General features: G+C 41.0%; 1 long non-coding RNA gene across 2 annotated transcripts in view; it reads left to right on the forward strand.

The window, feature by feature from the left end:
• Positions 1-4417: 4417 nt before the first annotated feature.
• LOC307193797 overlaps positions 4418-19813 on the forward strand; it is a 122620-nt gene continuing 107224 nt past the window's right edge. For both annotated transcript variants that reach the window (XR_013830415.1, XR_013830416.1), the window contains exons 1-2: positions 4418-4665; positions 6913-7032. This is a non-coding gene — a long non-coding RNA (uncharacterized lncRNA). The remainder of the gene's footprint in view (positions 4666-6912; positions 7033-19813) is intronic.

A 19813-nucleotide genomic window follows, 5' to 3' on the forward strand; every position in this document is an offset into this window, starting at 1 on the left:
GATTTTTCATCATTAGTGTATAGGAATGCCAGAGATTTCTGTGCATTAATTTTGTATCCTGCTACTTTACCAATTTCATTGATTAGCTCTAGTAGTTTTCTGGTAGCATCTTTAGGATTCTCTATGTATAGTATCATGTCATGTGCAAACAGTGACAGCTTTACTTCTTCTTTTCCGATTTGGATTCCTTTTATTTCCTTTTCTTCTCTGATTGCTGTGGCTAAAACTTCCAAAACTATGTTGAATAAGAGTGGTGAGAGTGGGCAACCTTGTCTTGTTCCTGATCTTAGTGGAAATGCTTTCAGTTTCTCACCATTGAGGACGATGTTGGCTGTGGGTTTGTCATATATGGCCTTTATTATGTTGAGGAATGATTCCTCTATGCCTACTTTCTGCAGGGTTTTTATCATAAATGGGTATTGAATTTTGTCAAAAGCTTTCTCTGCCTCTATTGAGATGATCATATGGTTTTTCTCCTTCAATTTGTTAATATTGTTTATCACATTGATTGTTTTGCATATATTGAAGAATCCTTGCATTCCTGGAATAAACCCCACTTGATCATGGTGTGTGATCCTTTTAATGTGCTGTTGGATTCTGTTTGCTAGTATTTTGTTGAGGATGTTTGCATCTATGTTCATCAATGATATTGGCCTGTAGTTTTCTTTCTTTGTGACATCCTTGTCTGGTTTTGGTATCAAGGTGATGGTGGCCTCGTAGAATGAGTTTGGGAGTGTTCCTCCCTCTGCTATATTTTGGAAGAGTTTGAGAAGGATAGGTGTTAGCTCTTCTCTAAATGTTTGATAGAATTCGCCTGTGAAGCCATCTGGTCCTGGGCTTTTCTTTGTTGGAAAATTTTTAATCACAGTTTCCATTTTAGTGCTTGTGATTGGTCTGTTCATATTTTCTATTTCTTCCTGATTCAGTCTTGGCAGGTTGTGCATTCCTAAGAATTTGTCCATTTCTTCCAGGTTGTCCATTTTATTGGCATAGAGTTGCTTGAAGTAATCTCTCATGATCTTTTGTATTTCTACAGTGTCAGTAGTTACTTCTCCTTTTACATTTCTAATTCTATTGATTTGAGTCTTCTCCCTTTTTTCCCTTAATGAGTCTGGCTAATAGTTTATCAATTTTGTTTATCTTCTCAAAGAACTAGCTTTTAGTTTTATTGCTCTTTGCTATCGTTTTCTTCATTTCTTTTTCATTTATTTCTGATCTGATATTTATGATTTCTTTCCTTCTGCTAACTTTGGAGTTTTTTTGTTCTTCTTTCTCTAATTGCTTTAGGTGCAAGGTTAGGTTGTTTATTAGAGATGTTTCCTGTTTCTTAAGGTAGGATTGTATTGCCATAAACTTCCCTCTTAGTACTGCTTTTGCTGCATCCCATAGATTTTGGGTTGTCGTGTGTCCATTGTCATTTGTTTCTAGGTATTTTTTTATTTCCTCTTTGATTTCTTCAGTGATCACTTCGTTATTAAGTAGTGTATTGTTTAGCCTCCATGTGTTTGTATTTTTTACAGATCTTTTCCTGTAATTGATATCTAGTCTCATAGTGTTGTGGTCGGAAAAGATACTTGAATCAATTTTCTTAAATTTACCAAGGCTTGACTTGTGACCCAAGATATGATCTATCCTGGAAAATGTTCCATGAGTACTTGAGAAAAATGTGTATTCTGTTGTTTTTGGATGGAATGTCCTATAAATATCAATTAAGTCCATCTTGTTTAATGTATCATTTAAAGTTTGTGTTTCATTATTTAGTTTCATTTTGGATGATCTGTCCATTGGTGAAAGTGGGGTGTTAAAGTCCCCTACTATGAATGTGTTACTGTCGATTTCCCCTTTTATTGCTGTTAGTATTTGCCTTATGTATTGAGGTGCTCCTATGTTGGGAGCATAAATATTTACAATTGTTATATCTTCTTCTTGGATCGATCCCTTGATCATTATGTAGTGTTCTTCTTTGTCTCTTGTAATAGTCTTTATTTTAAAGTCTATTTTGTCTGATATGAGAATTGCTACTCCAGTTTCTTTTGGTTTCCCTTTGCATGAAATATCTTTTTCCATCCCCTTACTTTCAGTCTGTATGTGTCTCTAGGTCTGAAGTGGGTCTCTTGTAGACAGCAAATATATGAGTCTTGTTTTTGTATCCATTCAGCCAATCTGTGTCTTTTGGTGGGAGCATTTAGTCCATTTGCATTTAAGGTAATTATCAATATGTATGTTCCTATTCCCATTTTCTTAATTGTTTTGGGTTCGTTATTGTAGGTCTTTTCCTTTTCTTGTGTTTCTTGCCTAGAGAAATTCCTTTAGCAGTTGTTGTAAAGCTGGTTTGGTGGTGCTGAACTCTCTCAGATTTTGCCTGTCTGTAAAGCCTTTAATTTCTCCATGAAATCTGAATGAGATCCTTGCTGGGTAGAGTAATCTTGGTTGCAGGTTTTTCTCCTTCATCACTTTAAATATGTCCTGCCAGCCCCTTCTGGCTTTCAGAGTTTCTGCTGAAAGATCAGCTGTTAACCTTATGGGGATTCCCTTGTGTGTTATTTGTTGTTTTTCCCTTGCTGCTTTTAATGTTTTCTTTGTATTTAATTTTTGACCGTTTGATTAATATGTGTCTTGGCATATTTCTCCTTGGATTTATCCTGTATGGGACTCTCTGTGCTTCCTGGACTTGATTATTTCCTTTCTCTTATTAGGGAAGTTTTCAACTATAATCTCTTCAAATATTTTCTCAGTCCCTTTCTTTTTCTCTTCTTCTTCTGGAACCCCTATAATTCGAATGTTGGTGCGTTTAATGTTGTCCCAGAGGTCTCTGAGACTGTCCTCAGTTCTTTTTTCTTTAGTCTGCTCTGCAGTAGTTATTTCCACTATTTTATCTTCCAGGTCACTTATCCGTTCTTCTGCCTCAGTTATTCTGCTATTGATCCCATCTAGAGTATTTTTAATTTCACTTATTGTGTTGTTCATCATTGCTTGTTTCATCTTTAGTTTTTCTAGGTCCTTGTTAATGTTTCTTGCATTTTGTCTATTCTATTTCCAAGATTTTGAATCATCTTTACTATCATTATTCTGAATTATTTTTCTGGTAGACTGTCTATTTCCTCTTCATTTGTTAGGTCTAGTGGGTTTTTATCTTGCTCCTTCATCTGCTGTATGTTTTTCTGTCTTCTCATTTTGCTTATCTTACTGTGTTTGGGGTCTCCTTTTTGCAGGCTGCAGGTTCGTAGTTCCCGTTGTTTTTGGTGTCTCTCCCCAGTGGCTAAGGTTGGTTCAGTGGGTTGTGTAGGCTTCCTGGTGGAGGGGCCTAGTGCCTGTGTTCTGGTGGATGAGGCTGGATCTTGTCTCTCTGGTGGGCAGGTCCACGTCTGGTGGTGTGTTTTGGGGTGCGTGTGGACTTATTATGATTTTAGGTAGCCTCTCTGCTAATGGGTTGGGTTGTGTTCCTGTCTTGCTAGTTGTTTGGCATAGGATGTCCAGCACTGTAGCTTGCTGGTCGTTGAGTGAAGCTGGGTGCTGGTGTTGAGATGGAGATCTCTGGGAAATTTTTGCCGTTTGATATTATGTGGAGCTGGGAGGTCTCTTGTGGACCAGTGTCCTGAAGTTGGCTCTCCCACCTCAGAGGCACAGCACTGACTCCTGGCTGCAGCACCAAGAGCCTTTCATCCACACGGCTCAGAATAAAAGGGAGAAAAAGTAGAAAGAAAGAATTAGTAGAAGTAGAAAGAAAGAAAGAGAGGAAGGAAGAAAGAAAGAAAGAAAGAAATGAGGGAGGAAGGGAGGAAGGAAGGAGGGAAGGAAGAAAAAAGAAAGAAAGAAAGAAGATAAAGTAACATAAAATAAAGTAAGATAAACTGTAATAAATTATTAAAATGAAAAAATAATTAAGAAAAAAAGAAAAAATATTAAAAAAAACCAACAACAAAAAACGGACGGATAGAACCCTAGGACAAATGGTGAAAGCAAAGCTATACAGACAAAATCTCACACAGAAACATACACATACACACTCACAAAAAGAGGAAAAGGGGAAAAAATCATAAATCTTGCTCTCACAGCCCACCTCCTCAATTTGGGATGATTCGTTGTATGTTCATGTATTCCAGAGACGCAGGGTACATCAAGTTGATTGTGGAGCTTTAATCCGCTGCTTCTGAGGCTGCTGGGAGAGATTTCCCTTTCTCTTCTTTGTTCTCACAGCTCCCGGGGCTCAGCTTTGGATTTGGCCCCGCCTCTGCGTGTAGGTCTCCGGAGGGCATGTGTTCTTTGCTGAGACAGGACGGGGTTAAAGGAGCAGCTGCTTCGGAGGCTCTGGCTCACTCAGGCCGGGGGCGGGGGAGGGGGGGGAGGGGCACAGAGTGCTGGGCGGGCCTGCGGCAGAGGCCGGCGTGACGTTGCACCAGCCTGAGGCGCGCCGTGAGTTCTGCAGGAGGAGTTGACCCTGGATCCCGGGAAGCTGGCAGTGGCGAGCTGCACAGGCTCCCCGGAAGCGGGGTGTGGATAGTGACCTGTGCTCGCACACAGGCTTCTTGGTGGCGGCAGCAGCAGCCTTAGCGTCTCATGCCCGTTTCTGGGGTCCGCGCTTTAGGCCGCGGCTCGCGCCCGTCTCTGGAGTTCCTTTAAGCAGCGCTCTTAATCCCCTCTCCTCGCGTACCAGGAAACAAAGAGGTAAGAAAAAGTCTCTTGCCTCTTCGGCAGGTCCAGACTTTTCCCTGGACTCCCTCCCGGCTAGCTGTGGCACAATAGCCCCCTTCAGGCTGTGTTGACGCCGCCAACCCCAGTCCTCTCCCGGCGCTCCGACCGAAGCCGAGCCTCAACTCCCAGCCCCGCCCGCCCCGGCGGGTGAGCAAACAAGCCTCTTGGGCTGGTGAGTGCCGGTCGGCACCGATCCTCTGTGCGGGAATCTCCCCCCTTTTCCTCCGCACCCGTGTTGCTGCGCTCTCCGCCGCAGCTCCGAAGCTTTCCCCCTCCGCCAGCCGCCGTCTCCGCCCGCGAAGGGGCTTCCTAGTGTGTAGAAACCTTTCCTCCTTCACAGGTCCCTCCCACTGGTGCGGGTCCCGTCCCTATTCTTTGTCTCTGTTTTTTCTTTTGCCCTACCCAGGTACGTGGGGGGTTTCTTGCCTTTTGGGAGGTCTGAGGTCTTCTGCCAGCTTTCAGTAGGTGTTCTGTAGGAGTTGTTCCACGTGTAGATGTATTTCTGGTGTATCTGTGGGGAGGAAGGTGATCTCCGCCATCTTCCCGGAAGTCCCCCAGACTTAATATTTTAAAATGAAAGGAAGAAAGAAAGAAAGGAAAGAAAGGAAAGGAAGGAAGGAAGGGAAAGAAAGAAAGAGGAAGGAAGGAAGGAAAAAAGGAAGGTGGGAAGGAGGGAAGGAAGGAAGGAATAATTTAGAGAATGCCCAGTTTGTCTCTAAAAATCCCAGGGAGGCTGAATTATTTCCTTCCAAAGTCGCACAGGTGATTTGGCATAGTTGAATTGTGATTCAGCTGGTTTCTGATTTCTAATAGAGTAATTTTCCACTATCATTTCTTTTATCATTATTAATCATTTTTGTGGAATGCCTACAATTTGCCTGATGCAATGCTAAGTGTTGGGAATATAAAGATGAGTAAATTATCTTATTTTATTATCAAATCCCCTGCTTGATTAACTGAGAGCTTTCCATCCTGCAAAGTGAAGACCAGCTAATCAAGGCAAATGTCTAATATGCTAGTTCCCCATCCTCTGTGATATAACATATTACTGGATACAGTAGAATGCTTGCAAAGATGGCTAATTCTCCAACTCTCACCATATCCACTTTCTTCACTGTGTAATTTCCAGCTGATCATATCAAAAGGTGGCATTTCTTTCCCTAGTCCCTGATTTCAGGCTGGTCTTTGTGACTTGCTTTGGCTAACAGAATGCAGTGGAAGGAACAAAGTTCTAGTTCTAAGTCCTGACCTCAGGAGGCCATGCCCACTTTTGTTTCTCAGACCCCTGCAGCTGCCATAAAGAACAAGCCTGGGATAGCCTCCTGGAAGGTTAAGCATCACAAGGAGTGACTAATTGTCCCAGCTGAGGCCAATCTAGACCAGTCTACAGCAAGTCATCCCACAGATACATGTGAGAGCTCTACCAGGGCCAACAGAGTTTCTCACAGAGTCCACCGCTAACCACAGATGCACAAGTGAACTCAGCTGAGGCCAGGAGGACTGCCCAGTTCATCCATAAACTTCTGAGCAATAAGAAGTACTTATTAAAGCTACTTAGTTTGGGGGTGTTTTGTTATGCAGCATAGTTAAGTGGTGTGATGGCCTTCTAGACACTGAGCTTTGATTCAGATAAATGGTTCTAGTTTGGGTTCTTCCTGGAAGACATTAGGTAAGATATTATGGGAGAGGTATGAACTTTGCTACCTCTTTCATATTTTTGAGCTGACTTTCATTTACAAAGAGGGAGGAACTTAGCTTGAATTATGTTTTATTTACCGATAAAAGAAAAATGTGCATGATGATGACAGGAAAAGCTAAGTTGAGAGACTGAAGCTCAAGGTAACATACATGCATATTCCTTTTCTGAAGGAAGCCTAAAGGACAGAGACAAGATCAGAAATCAGAAAGGACTGTTCCCATCCTGCTTTTGCCGTGTGTGTATGTATGTTATCTTGAACTTCTGTTTCCTTTGTAGTAACCAGGTCTAACTATAGCTGCCTGCCTTCCTTCAAATGTGGCCATGTGTTACTCAAATTATTTTATTCTATTTTCACATAATAGTATCTAGTAATTATTGAGAAGTCATAATTCCCTCCATAAGTATAATAATAACTACCATATATACATTTTATAGTTTTCAAATTGTCTTTATGTAAATGATCTCACTTTGATTCTCCAATGAGGCCTTGAAATACTGACCTTTATTTTCTTATTTTACAGATGAGGAACCTCTGCTGTCTTCTAAATGGTGGTATTTCTAAGAAATGTCTGAGATCATGACAGACTTGCCAAGACAAGAACCCCACCATTTTGGAGCTTTTTTTTAAAGAACCAAACCTGGTGAGTAGATCAGATCTCTGGCTTTTATTATCAAATAGATACCTTACTTCTTGTTGCCAGTTTTTTTCATAACAGCTCTTGTCTATGAGGTGCCATTGGTTTTTTCCCCCAAGACATTTTTAAAATGGGAGAAAGGTAATGGTTACTCTGAAATTGCATCTTGGTCTAGTATTTATATTCTTAAGCCATCAGATTGTCTGTTTAATGATGTTGATAGACTACACATATAGTTAAATTATTATCATCAGTGCTTGAGCCATGAATTTTTATTTTTGGTTATGTAGTTGAGTTGGTTGATAATGTAGGTTCTGGGCTCAGGAAGTTTCTATCTGAAATATGTATAATGGCCTAAGTATCTTGTGAATATTGCCTGGCCCCTGACCAATGATTTAAGTTTCACCCATGGTTATGAGTCTTACAAGGCAGAGCTATTTCCTCTGTTCTACTTAATTTTAAGTGTTATACTTATTTTGACCATCTCGTATAAGTTTCCAGTACCACGTTTTGATAGTATGAAGGAGAGTGGCTATTGTGACACTATAATAGCTGCAATTTTATTGAGAGCTTACTATGTGAGAGCCAACACTGTTTTACTTAGTTTAACTCAGCTAGTTCCCACAACAGCCCATTGAGATGAGATGTGTTATTATCCCCATTTTACAGACAAGGGAAATGAAGCACAGGAAGATTAAGTAAATTGCCCAAAGTCACACAGCTAATAGGTGATAGAGCTGGATTTTTAGCTCCGACCACTTGAGTAGGAAATTCCCGTACCATATACTGCTATATTTCTTGTGCTATGAGATTTTCTTTAAATCAGACACCAAGAAAAATGATGTGTATCAGTCTAGCCATTGCAGTGCTACATCACCACAAATTGTATGTGTTCACAAGCAATCTAGGTACTATGAACTCCCTTGCAGAAATCTCCCAGTAATCAACCTCCAGTAGGGCATTTCCCTGTGTGCTAGACATGCAGAAGATGTAAAAGAGGTAGAAGAAATTCTCCCTCTGATGGACCTGAGGATTTATGGGAGAAGATGATCGTTTTGGAGCGTTGGGAGGATAGAGTTGGTTGTATAGGGTCTGAAGGTCATAGTGGGGAGGCAATGGATAGAGGTCCTTGAAATGACTTCATTTCCAGACACTGTCATCAGATTTTAGGTCGGTCTGCCAGTCTTTCAAACGTGGGCAGGCTTGCCTCTAACCCCAATTCCTCAAATTGAGAAAGCACTAGGCCATGCCGGAATTTTTTCTCACAGATCTACTGACCACATCTTGTGGTTTCTTTTTACTTCCATGTCAACCCAGATGTAGAAGTCAAACTCTTAAAATATTTCCACCAGAAAGTCAATCCATACCAGTTATGGGTTGAATTGTATACTGCAAAAATTCATATGTTAAAGTCCTAACCCACAGTACCTCAGAATGTGGCGTTATTTGGAAATCGAGCTGTTACAAATGCAGTTAAGTTAAGATGCAGTCATACAGGAATGGGGTGAGCCCTTCATCCAGTATAACTGGCGTCCTTATAAGGAGAGGAAATATGGACACAGATACAGACACAAGGAGAACTCTTTTTGAAGATGAAGGCACAGGTCATGGTGAGGCTTCTGTACACCAAGAAACACCAATGTTTGCCAGAAGCTCGGGGAAGAGGCATGGAACAGATCCTTTCTGCAGAGCCAGAAGGAAACCTTACTGACACCTTGATCTTGGACATCTAGCCTCCAGAACTGTGACAGTGAATTTCTGTTCTTTATCTAGTCAGTTTGTGGTACTTTGTTATGGCAGCTCTAGTAAATGAATACACTACCAAACATGTCCTGAGTTGGGTAGATTTTACTGAAGATATTTGGAGGGAGGCATGTCACAGGGAGGGATCACATCACACAGCCTACAGCATCCCCCCAATTAAATTGCCTCATCTCTCCCTGCACTCTCTTTCCTCCCATCTCCCCCATTCTGGGTTAATCTCTAAATACTCGGCTACAAATCTGTCTTGCTATTTTTTTCGGAGCAGCTTTTCCCTGCCTCTGAAGTTATGGCAGCAACCAACGTCTAGCTCCTAGGGCTCAGCTTCTAGCCCAACCATTAATCAAGGTACATGTCAAACACAAGCAGTCCATTCACATAGAGGAATTCCTGAGCCAAATATTACAGTAAGAACATTTTCTAGATGTTTCTAGGTGGCGAGGTTTCACATCTTGGCTCTGCTACTTACTAGATGTGTGAACTTGAACAAATTACTTCACCTCTCTAAAATGAGAATAATAATAATAATAATCCACCGGGTCTGTCTTAAATTTCGTACCCCCTCAAACACGCTCTGAGGCAGCTATCTGTGAGAGATGATGCACTGGGGAAGGTTCCCGGGAGTAGCATTGTAAGGGAGTGAGAGGGGCAGGAAGGGGCCTAGTGAGAAGTTGACCTGTGATGCAGGTACCGTTGGGGCCTCAGCCCTTCCCACGGGGATCTGTGGGGCTGGATGGCCCTTCAGAGTGGTCTCATATTAAGGCAAGGGGGCTGAGACTTTGTCCCCTCTCACCCATGCCAACTAGTTACTGGAAGTGGGCTACCCCCAGCCAGGGGTCATAACCTTTGGTGAGGTAGTGCCCTTTGGCTGAAAGCAATTTCTTGAGAGTAACTTGGCTCTGAGTGGTCAGTCACCAGCACTGCCGTGGTAGCTGGGGAATGAAGTGACTTGGCTGCCTGTCTGTCCTGCAGGCAGTTTCTAGGTGACACATTAAGCATTTACAACAGGGTGATTGTGAGCATGAAATAAGTTAACACAAAAACACGACTTGGAACAGTACCTGGTGTGTGATAAGCGCTGTGTGAATGACAGCTGTCATACACTCGAGGTCCACCTTAGCACTTTTTAGTGTGATGTAGTTACATACAGTTCACAGGATGATTTCATATAGATTTTGATTCTCATAGAGGTGCTTATAGAGGTAAGTGAAGCAGACATGTCATCTAAAATGCTTTCTATGAGGAAACTAAGACTCAGAGCAGTTAAATGACTTGGTGCCACTGTTAGCAGGACACTTGTCCTTCCCTGTTTTTAGTTTCTTCCTCCCTATTTGCAATCATGGCTAATTTTTGAAGCCACAAGCGCCCATGTGTAGGCTCAGTCTCACCAACCCTAATCTTAGGACAGACTGTTAGAAGGATTTACAATTCCCTAGTCTAACACCAGGATTCAGCATTAATGATCTTGGGGCTGGCCTAGCCCTATCTTGAGCCATGATGACATTGCAAGGGTGCTCGATGGGGTGAATGCATTTCACCAGGGGAGGTTGACCATCTGGCTGTAAGAGCCCTTGTGTGGCAGTCTTTACCTTAGCGGATTCTCTGTATAATTGCACGTGTCTGGCCTTCCACTTCAAAGGCTTAATTTTATGTTGACTGATGGCAGAGAGAGCTTTCAGGGGAAGAGTACACTCAATAAATACAGCAACGATTGGTATTTAAGCGAGAATCCTGTTTTTGTTTTTATTTTTTAAAGTTACCCAAAATACTTGAATCTCCAGAGCAACACATTTTTCGTTTTTTCTATAGGCAAACTAATCAGACATTTGCTTGGTGAGCATGACATCACAGCAAAGAGAATTGGTTGATCTTAAGAAGAATACCTCAGCTAAGATATCTGGGGCACTTTTTCTCTTCTGTAGGAGTACTGGCCTTAATATTTTTGTCTGGTGACCAAAGGCTCCCTCACCCCTGCTTAGGGTTGTACATGCACTGCTAGTCTTTGTCTCTGGGAGCCTCAGTTTTTCGTGTTCCATGGTTGACCAACTTCCCTTTTAAGATCACCACATTAATAACTCTAGTGAGTTTACAGGGAAGGCTGACTCTAGCCAGATGGTGATTCTGACTCCTTGGAGGGATTTTGCATGTTGCCGTGTTTATTTCATAGCTTGACTCTCAGAGGGCAATACTATACCCCTTATTTAGAGGGGCAGCAGAGTTAGCAGAGTGTTTAGAATTCAGGGTCTGAAACTGGGTTGCCTGGGCTTACACCTCAGCTTGCCTTTTGCTAACAGTGTGACCTGGGACTAGTGGCTTTCACTGGATATGCCTCAGTTTCCTTATCTGCAAAGTGGAGGTGATAGTACAGATTTCTCAGGGTTGTTTAAGGATTTAATGAAGTAATTAATGTAAAGGACTTAGAATGGCTGGCCAAAAAAATTGCTAATTAAATCTTCATTAATTATATATATCTTACAAACTAATAAACAGAATGAACATTTATCAATTGCTTATATAATCCATGCACTGTTATAAGGCTTTAACTTGAATATCATGTTATCTTTCCAAAATTCAGTTAGATGGAAAACATTTTGAGTCTATTTTATAGTTAAGGAAATGGAGATAGAGAGGTTAGAAACCACAAAAAAGAGGTGGAACAGGTGACCTGGGGGAATCAAGATTTTTATCTCTATGTATTACCTACATGTTCAATTCTTGCAAGTAAACTTCAACACTGCCCCACGTGCTAAAAGTTCTTTCTTTGGCACGGTAACTCAAAATAGTGCCCTACAATGCTTCTTTCAGTCTCACAAGGAAATACCTAGATCTTTCAGGTCACCAGGAAGCTGGACTTATCTACTGATCCATGCCCCTGTTTCTCCAGCTTGCTCATCACACTATCTGAGCAATACTGGATGTTTGGTCCCCCTTATCTCAGGCTACCCAACCTGCTAAGGCTCCTCTAACTCTGTGTCAAAGTCCCTCAATAGCAACTGCTGTGTAAGTCTTCACTGCTCCCTGCTGCAGTTTCTCAAGGTACCATATTCTACCTGCCCAACTGGACTTCCTTCAAACACAGGCAGTCAGGGTCCCCTCTCTTGGGCCTCAGTACCTGCCTCTGCTGCCCTCCGAGGTGGGGATGGTCAAAGGTCTTGGTCTCCCTTGTATTGCCTGTTGGCTGTCCTTAACCAGAGAAATCCCATATCGGTCTTGGAGTATAATTATAAGGGGTGTAACTGGAATTGAATCCATGTCTCCTGATTCCACATTCTTCATTGTAGGTGAGGTTGAGAGACAATGGCTGGGGTTAATTATTTGGGTGTAGACTTCATGGATCGAGGTAGAGCCTGGCATCTAAGTCTTGAGGTTCCAGAAAGATGCTTCTGCCCAATGTAGTAAAGGAATCCTGGTTGCCAAAAGACTAAGTCAAGGCCCCCTTACAACAGAAGAAGCCCAAACCCCAGTCCCCAGTGGTGGCTTATAAGACTTCATGGTCAGTGAGACAGAGGTAGGGATTGAGACTGAGTTACTCAGGAAGAACTCAGAGTTAGAGGGCAAGCAGGTCAAGAATGGGCAAAAGGGAGTTCCAGGGGCCTTTTCCATTATCATTGCTCTTTGTAACTTGTGTTTTTCAGATGGGTAGTGCATGGGGTGGGGAGGTCCAAGCAAGTTTAAAGGGCCTGTGGCCAGTGGGATAGGCTCAGATTTTTTGTCTTTTACCATCCTCCATCTCTTCATCTTCTTAAGTCCTAGGAGCACGTATGGTGTTTAGCTAGAGAAAAGACTCTTCTAGAGTTTCCCAATTTATTAAATATTGCTGAGTCCTATTATTGAAGAGAGAAGATAGGATTTTCTTTCTGTGATTGATGAAAGCATGTTATGAGGCTCTGGTCCAGCCAGGATTATGATATTGTCCTTGGGCATCTTTGGATGATCTGGCATTCTGTATTGCTGCCTTAGCTTCTGCATTCCATCACCCTTAAAAAGCTTTGAATTGTTTCATGTCCGTGTACTTTTGTCTGTGCTGTCCCTTCTACAGGTTGTACCCTCCCTGTCTTTAAGACACAGCTGAAGTGTTCTCTGACTTTGTACTTTCTTGTTTTGTGTCCATGCCTCTATTGTAATAATATGTGATATGTACTGAATACTAATTATACATCAGGCACAAGCAATTTATGAGCTAAGTATTACTGTTATCTTCATATAACAGAAAAATGAAAACTGAGACTTTAGGTAAGTGAATAATTTTCCAAAGGTAATCTGTGTAAACAAAATTCAAACCCAGATGTCTGACTTCAGAACTCAAGTTTTAACCGCCATGTAAGCTGTCTGCAGCTCATGCACCCATGAATTCAACCATCTTGCAAATATTCATTGAGAGCTTCCTGTATACCAGAAAACTCTTGGATCTGAAAATACAGCAGAGAACAAAACATAAAAATAAAAATCGCAAAATCTCTACCTTCATGGAATTTGCATTCTATTGGAGGAGACTGACAATAAACAAATGTAATGTAATTCCAGGAAGCTGTAAGTGCCATGAAAAAAAAATACACAGAAGAAGAAAATAGAGGACTTCAGGGAGTTGCTATTTTAAGTGGCAGAGTGATGGAAGGCTGCTCTGAGGAGGGGATATATGAGCAGAGACCTGACTAAATGACATTATTTTCTGCACCACAAAAAATGTGATCTCTTTTTTAAAGGCAGGGCTTGGTTTATTTATGTCTCCCCAACATGCTTCCAGATTTATGGTACCCAAAAGATGACTGTATGATGAAAAGAGGAATATGATTATGCACATGAAACAAGGGGCTAGAAAGTCATGTCTGAAGTAGCAAGTGATTAATGAGAGCATTTTCCTGGGGGGTTAATTGAAGGAGACGGCAGTGAGCAAATTTTCCTCTTTAACTCCTTGCATTTCAAGGCCCAGTGACCTCCTGGCCAAGAAATACACACTATACCCTCTCTCCACTGTCTTCTGTGGCTTGCGTTTTCATTGGCTAAATATATTTCAATCCACAATCCACAGTAGGGAGACTTGGTCTGCTTTCTTCTTTTACAGGAACTTTATAAACAGGAATGATTGTATCTGTCTACTGAATATTCCTGTAACTACCTCCAGCACCAAAGATCTTGAGAGCTGAAATGATCAAAAGGGGATTGAGTTCTGAAACTGTACTTTACTTGTCAAGGTAGCACATTTGAGACTTAAGTCAGGGTCACCTCAGTGATTTTATCACCTCACACCAACTCCTAAAAGGGATCTGCTTTTATTTATGAATGGCAAACAAAGGAGAAACAGAGGCTTGCATTTTCTTGGCAATTGGAAGGGAAGGGAGGGCTTGGATATTCATTCAGCTTTTCATTTATATTCTTTGTCTTCTAGATGTTAAGATACTACAAAGAACCAACTCTCTGTCCAAACCAATAGGAAAGTTAAAGGTTAACTGCAAATGTAGGCAGTTTCAGAAAAGACAGACCTAATGAAATGACACTAGGAGAAAAATAAGAGTGATTTGCAATTTTTATTCAATTAAGCTGTTTTGCATTTCACTGTTAATGTATGAACTTCATGCTGAGCCTCTGTAGGTTCAAACAGGGTCACAAGTGAATTGGAGAGAGTCGAGGGGCTGAAAGCAGGGGCCGAAGGTAGGAAGGAGAGTGACAAGCTAAACACTTGGACTGACTGCATGTGTTGAACTTTGATGTGGCAGCACTCACGTCAGACGTTGCCAGTATTTAGCGAACGCACTTCTAAATATCCCGATCGGTCTTGAAGTACACTCTTTTCCCTTCCTTTTTCTCTTTTCCAACTTCTCTGCTTTACTGCCCCACATACTGAAATGTACCCACAGTCAGATGCCAGACTGGGACTATTCTCAGGCTCTAAAATTACCCAATGTACCATTGATTAAAACCATCACTTGGAGTCCATCCAGAAGTCAACCTCAGGGAGTTAGAAATAAGTATGTGATTCTCTTTATAGACTGGCATGTAAATTATGAATTTGCCTTTTAATGAAAGACATTTAATATTTTATTTCTTAGTCTGGCAAGATAGAATACCTTCAGGATGAGAAGTATAACTCCCCACTCCTGAAGCCATGACAGACATTCTTAATCAATCTCTGTATTCCCTTTCTTGGGTTCTGGTCTTGGCCTCAGGTTATTTTACAAAACACAGCTTCAGGCAGCAGCTACCAATCAGTTGGAATAGGATTGTAATGGAAACCTCCTTACCATCTTTGCACTACATGGCATTCTGTTTTACCTTGCCACTATATATATAACAGCAAGATCTTCTCACATGTTGTCCTGTGTGTATGATATACCTTAAAAATTATATATTTAAAATTAATAGAAGCATTGATTAAGTTAATAAGTTCAGTGAGACTGCATAGTTATCATTGCTTGGATGAACCAGTCTTAAAATGCACCATTTAATTTACACCAGAGACCTATGTATTAGAATAGATATCAGCGAAACCTCTTTAATATTGAGGGCTATCATTTTACGGATTTTGGAAAATGCTAGCTAACCAGCTTCGGAGAGTTTGGTAAGGGAAATGGGTAACTCTTAAGATACAAAAATGGTTAAAAAAAAAAAAAGAGTGTGTGTTGAGGGGGTGGAGTACAGAGAAAGGCATAGTGACTAAGTGAAACAGTTCTTTCCCTCCCCGAGGGCTGCCTCTCTTTCCCTCTCTCTCTCTCTTTCATACACACACACAAAAAAACAAAAAAGTCATATTTAGTATTTATGATCATGAAATATGCCTTGCATATGCGGAGAGTCTTCACTCATCAGTTTTATTTGTGTCAAATTGTTTTCAGGTTTTACTGGAAAAGGCAGAATGGGAAACTTGTAAAGGATTTTGGAATCAAAAATCTTTTTGTAACCAATCTTGGTGTGCCATTGGTGCTTGCCTGTAGAAAGTTGGGAAAATAATTTACCATATCAAAGTTTTGGTTTCTTCAGGAAAATGGCTGGCATAGTAATAATATTTATCTTTCAGGGTTTTTACGAGCATTAAACGAGTGAACTTTCCTGACAACACTTTGAAACTGTCATGTACTGAGAAATATAAGCTATTTTTGAAAAGTGGTATGTGGAGTACTTATAAAAATGTAAAACACCCAGTCAGTATCTATTCATCAATATTATTATAACCATTTATTTTCAATTTTGAATTAAAGTTTTAAAATATAGAGCTTTCTATGTATTGCCAATATCATTTATATGCAATATCATTGAACTTAGGTAATGCTTTATAACATTTCTGCTTCCTTTTAATTTTCTGGTTTTTGATAACTTTATATACAAATCAACATAGATTCAACAGCAGCTTTTGTTAGAACTTTATCCACATGTGTGTGAAGCACCATTGGTTGGCCTACGTGTGGGACAGTTCTATGCAACATTCAGTGAATTCAGGAAACTAAGCAGTGTCCTGTCTTCATGCTTGTCTAAAGTTAAATTTGGATTTCAGCTCAGTGCTTTTGTGGTTTAGCAATAGCCAAATAAACTGCAATCAGTTTATTTAATGTTTAGTCTATGCGAGTGGGCTGAATTGACTAAACACTCAAGATCTTCCCACAGAAAAACTGAGTCTCTCACTGCGCTCTTTTGCGATTATTTTTTCTTTAGAACATTTGTTAACACAACCAGCTTTCACTGTCTCTGCTAATGAAAGCAGAGTTTAGGTGCAGATTACCAAGGTGAATGAGATCGGCTGTGAGTAGTTACTTTAAGATGTAAAACAACAGAATTGAGAAAGAGTTTTCTCAGCCTTTTAAAAGGATCCTCGCCAAAATATTCTTTCCCTGAGAACTAAAGAGGACTGCTCCCTTGGATCTCCACCTGGGTCTTCATTTTGCCCCTGATGGATCCTGACTCTACTTACATTTATCACTGATGCCGACATTTGTTTCTAGCGACTCTTGTGGTTTGCCTGCTCGCACCCTGCCTGCACTTCTTAACCACCCTGGGCCATGATCTGCCTGGCTTTAGCTTGGTGCTCCCCAGAATGACCCCTGAGGCTTCATTCCAGGGGTTGGATTCCACTGTGTCCCAGTACGTGGCCAGAGAGCATTTCAGCGTTCAGGTGGATCGTGCTCATAGCAGAAGATAAGGAAGCACCCCTGGCTTTTGTCCTCCTCTGTTGATTCCTCCTGGAAGGAAACCTTGGATGACTAGGAATAGCCAGGAAAGAAGTCACTGGTTGCCATCAGGTCTGTGTTCAGGGTCTTAGTGTCACTTTTAAAGGAACCCAGTGTCCTGGCTGACTCCAGCCCTGATGTTCACCTGCTGCTTCAGTGCTGGTGCTGGGCTTGTTTCACTGCACCCCACTCTGTGGAGCTTCATGAACAGAGAATGCCGCAAATAAAGGAAGCGTTATTTTAGAGCATGGTTCTGGATTTTGCACTTTTCATTCTTAAGACACAGGAGAAAATCAGAATGAGAAGTGGTGGAACTGTGCACTTCCATCTGCCATGCCCGTCTTCATGGTCTCCCCTGCTTCCAGGTGGATGATGGGAATGGAGAACATCATTTCCCATGATGACAGATGGCACCCTTGAGTTCAGCTGTTCCTACTCACGCTGAGTGTGTGAATTCACATCTCTCTTAGACAAAGAGGCAACTCATTTGGACCAGTATCTACTAATTTTTATTTTATTTTAATAAATGGTTACCATTTACAAAGTGTACATAGATAAGTAACTACTTCCTCCTGGCACCAAAGCTAAGCATGATGATAACAATAGGAATTTGATATGAAGATTTGTGTGTATGGAGCAAATCCCAGTACAAATAGTGCAGAGGTAGAGTTCAATGTTCTGAACAGTTGGTAAATTACTTGTCATCACATGCTGCCCAAATAGCTGGCATTGCTCTAAATTGTGTAAACAACACACATAGGCCCACAGGTCTTCTTGCTGATCCCAGAACGGGCCAAGCAGACTTCTGTGTCAGTTTCTTCCCTGCTCTTTCCTCTGTCTGCAATACTTTCCATCCAACTACTTTTCTGCATAACTCCTTCTCTCCTTTTTTTTCAAGTTTCTGTTCAACTATTATGTCAATAGATCTGCTGCTTCTAAGCACCCCATATAAAATGGCATCTTCCTATCACCCCTATTCATTCTCTTTCCCTCTTACTTGGCTTATTTTTCTTCCTGGCACAGATTGCCACCTGACATGTACATACATTGGTTTATTGATTTGTACCTCTTTTGTTCTTTGTTGAATCCTAAGAGTCTAGAACAGAGCCTTGCACATCATAGGCACTGAGTGTTATTTGTTGAATGAGTGAATACAGGCAGTCTGGAGGCTTTCTCTCTCAACCTCACGAGACAAGATTTATTTGTGGCACAGCTTCAGGTCTGGGATGTTCTTTTTAAGAAATTAATAGTAGTCATGGCTGGCTGCAATTTATTGATTGCCTGTCATTTTCTGGTCACTTTTTGTGTTATATTATTTTGTCTTTTTTTTTGGTCTCTGGGACTCAGGCCCCCAGGACCTTTGTTCTTTAGCTTGCAAGGCCTGTTTTGCCCAGGGCCATTCCCCGGTCCTTTTCCAAAATGACTGTAGGTCTGTCTCATACATACGTACATACTTACAGATAGACATGACCAGAGATTTCATAGCTTTCATTTTAAAACTTTCGTCAGTCATGCATCAGGTAGTACCTATATTATTTTGTCTTTATAGGAATTCTATGATAGTAATTTTATCCCCAATTGACAAATGAGTAAAAGGTAGCTCAGAGAGGTTTAACAACCTGGCCAAGACCATGGCTTTGGGAAGCCATGACACCAACCCATATCTTTGTGCCAAAGCCAAGACTGATGCCATTTCACCAGACTAGCTCTCAGAAGAAGAGCAAGCAGAGCAAAGATGCACTGATTACTGAGCAAAGCTCAGCCTCATGAGCATAGCTAAGTGCTAGTCTAGCTTACTAGCCAGCAAGGACCTGGCTTGGAATCCTGGCTCTGCCCCTGGAAAGAGTAAGGCATCAAGCCATCTTTCTTTGTCTCTCGCTCTGGTTTTAAAATCAACTTTATTCAGGTATAATTAACGTACAATAAAATATACCCATTTTAAGCGCACAGTTTTAATGAGTGTTGACAAATTTATGCACTTTGTAACCACCAGCACAATCAAGATATAAAACATTTTATGAAAGATATAAAATTTTTCCATCACTCCAAAAAGTTCCCTTGTGCCCCTTCACAGTCAAATTCTCACTTCCTACCTCTCTCCCCGCAAGGCATCAGACAACTAATGCTATTCTTTGGATCTCTAGAGATTAGTATGTGTTCTCTAGAACTTCAGATAAATAGAATCAGGCAGTATGTACGCCTTTGTACTGCTTCTACTCAGCATGATGATTTTAGATTCATCCATGCTGTTGTGTGTACCAGTAGTTCATTTTTTATTGCTGAATGTGTTCTATTGTATGAAATTTATTTATTTATTCTCCTGCTGATGGACATTTAATTGTTTCCAATTTAGGTTGTTATGAATAAAGCTGCTGTGAATATTTACGTGCAAGTCTTTGTGTAAACATAAGCTTTTATTTCTCTTGGGTAGATACTTACGAATGGACTTACTAGGTTGTCCGTGTAAACATGGTAAGTCCGTGTTGAATGTTATAAAAAACTGCCAGAATGTTTTCAAAAGTAGTTGTACCGCTGAGACGTTTCTTAGTGTTGGGCTGCTCATTTGTAAAACTCGACGATCTCTAAATGCCCTTCCAACATTTTGTGATTCTAGGAACAGCTGTGCTAGAATTTTGACCTTTGCCTGTCTTGTGGTACTAGAATTTGTTATTCCTTCTTTTTCTTTCACATACCTTTTTGTTTATTTGGTTGGTTTTTGGCTGTACTGCCCAGCTTGTGAGATCTTAGTTCCCCCACCAGGTACTGAACCCACATGCTCAGCAGTGAAAACACTGAGTCCTAACCAGTGGACTGCCAGGGAATTCCCTTCTTTCACATATCTTAATCTCTATACATTTGTCTTGTTTGTT

This window comes from Stenella coeruleoalba, assembly GCF_951394435.1.
Source record: "Stenella coeruleoalba genome assembly, chromosome: 11".
In the NCBI taxonomy this organism is placed as follows: domain Eukaryota; kingdom Metazoa; phylum Chordata; class Mammalia; order Artiodactyla; family Delphinidae; genus Stenella; species Stenella coeruleoalba.